The following is a 2,399-nucleotide window of genomic DNA, read 5'->3' on the forward strand; positions in this document are numbered from 1 at the left end:
GTACTCACCTAAGCGAGCTGGAACACAGATGCTTCCACTGGGATGCAGGGTCACAGTCAGAGGATCCCCTTAAATAAGACCCACGATGGGTCGAAGGACAAGGGGCGGGGCTGAGGGTTCACACGAGTCCAAATAAGAGCTGCCAGCAAAAATCCTCATGCCCTTGGAAATGTGTGTTTCACATACATGGAAGAGACTTCTCTACAGTGCACTCCTACTCGCTCACAGTTTAAATATGACATGTTAGTTGAGTTATTCTTGCTTTTCGGATGCACCCAGAGATGACTATTGATATGAACCACTGAAAAAAATGTTCAGAAACTGGTGTAGATGGTTGTTATATGTAGGTCTTTGAAAAAAAAGCTTTTTAAGAAAAAGCATTTTTCTATATTTTCTATATTGTTACTAAAACTATATCTGATGAATTTCTTTATATAACTATATTATAGAACAAGGAACATAAAGCATCATCCGAATTTCAACATTTGTTACAGTGTAATCTCTTAATAGCTCGCAAATAATGTGAAATTCATGATAAAGTGTCTGTATAATATTTGAAATTGTGTATTTTCTAATGTGGAACAAATACAAGTCATCCCTCACAGGTTTTGCTGATCCATCCAGTCAAGACAGCATGACTGGTGTCTCGCTAAGGAGATGAAAACATCGTATCTGTCTGTGAACCACTCTGCTGGTATGTGCACTGAGCCTCCTCAGTGTGTGGAACAGCTGGTGGTATTGCCAGAAGGGCTCTATCTGATCTGGCTGTCTGTGTCAGCGCTCCATCATGATTGGCTCAGCTGTCTCCTTATAGGGTGATGGTGAGGAACAGAGTCATTAATGAGCAGCCACTGAGGTTTCACAGCTTGCAATGAGGAATTCCATATAAGTGCCACTCACAGCTTAAGGTGCATTTTCCTTTATGTCTACTGAACCTCATGATGTAATATTTTCACATCTGTGAATGAATGATACAAACATTTGGCATAATCGTTGGTGTAGCACAAGAATATTCCCTTTGGGATTTTTCTGTATCTCAGGAAATATCACTCATTTATTTGTAATGATTACAACAATAATTAAGTAGATATAAGGAAGAATAACTCTGATGTCAAAGAGAAATATGTGCAGTATATGATAGGTAAAGGAACGTGAGAGCATTCTTCTGCTCCACACTGCCCCAGCAGACACAAGTGCCTCCTATTTATAGCTGTACTCCACAGATAGGAGCTGGATGCAGACGAAGCATCACATAGTTATCTGCATGACAAAGAGGACTTTTAATAGAAGACTGGATTTATATTGTTTAGATACAAGAAAGTAAGGGGTGTGATTATTCACAGTAAAAATATAAGCAAATGTGACAGTTACAGAGCAAAATTAGGGAACAGAATTCAGTCTTGAACCGTGAGGGTTATAAAAAACCAAATAAAGAATACCTCAGATGTATTTTCGGGTGGAGAGGGACATTATGGGAAAACTATCACTCCATCCATTCATCAGTCTCACGCCCAGTTTAGGATCACAAGTTAAACTAATGTACATGTCCCTGTGCTTTGGGAAGAAGCCAGGGTACCCGCTCAGCAAAAAACTACAAATCCCTTTTCAGAAAACCTGAAGCGCTGTGTAAAATAAAATTTAAAAAAACAAAAAAACTGAGTGGGATGCACATTAATGAAATCCTTAATTCGGATTGTGGAAATATATAATGTGCTGAACCTGGGATTTTTATTTATTTACAACCCAATCCCCCAAAGTTGGAAAACTGTGTGAAATACAAATAAAAAAAACAGTATGGAATGATTAGCAAATTTTGAAAACCAATGTTTTATTCACAATTAATCCTCGAAAACATATAATTTGTTTAACCTGAGACATTTTACCGTTTAATTGAAAACATGCACGGCATACGGGTTTGAGATCAACATATACCTCCATGCAGATGACGCCTTTTTAAGGAAAGAGGTGCTCACACTCAGTAGAGTGCATTTGATTAGCAGCACAAAGCTACAATTTACCCTCTTCATTTGTTATGACTCGTGGGCTGTACTCAGTTTTCCACGCTTCTTATGCATTTCGGCATGTACCGTTCATTTCACTGCATTCTCCTCATTTTAAGACCTACTGATGACTTTTAATACGTCCTCATTAAACCTTAGAATTGAAAGATGGTGTACTTCTTTTTTAAAGACTGTGACTTAAACAGATAAATCACATATTACACTACATATTTAAAAAATGTTTATTAAAACTAACCAACATTTTCCACTAATTCAATTCAATTCAAATTCTTTATTGTGCCACAAGGGGAAATTCCACTCTCGACAGGCTTCACACCGAGTCCGTGACGATTACTGCCCTCTGGAGGCCTTCTTCGACAGGGCTACGTGATGACGTTT

The 2,399-nt window shown here is 38.2% G+C and overlaps 1 protein-coding gene across 1 annotated transcript in view; it reads right to left on the reverse strand.

Annotated features, from left to right (window-relative positions):
• The window catches only part of LOC116322369 (actin, alpha cardiac muscle), a 3,216-nt gene extending 3,174 nt beyond the window's left edge, over positions 1-42 (reverse strand). The window contains exon 1 of the mRNA XM_031742410.2: positions 9-42. The gene's annotated coding sequence lies outside the window, so the exon portion shown is untranslated. The remainder of the gene's footprint in view (positions 1-8) is intronic.
• Between the last annotated feature and the right edge of the window lie 2,357 nt (positions 43-2,399).

Source organism: Oreochromis aureus, linkage group 19 (genome assembly GCF_013358895.1).
Source record: "Oreochromis aureus strain Israel breed Guangdong linkage group 19, ZZ_aureus, whole genome shotgun sequence".
Lineage (NCBI taxonomy): Eukaryota > Metazoa > Chordata > Actinopteri > Cichliformes > Cichlidae > Oreochromis > Oreochromis aureus.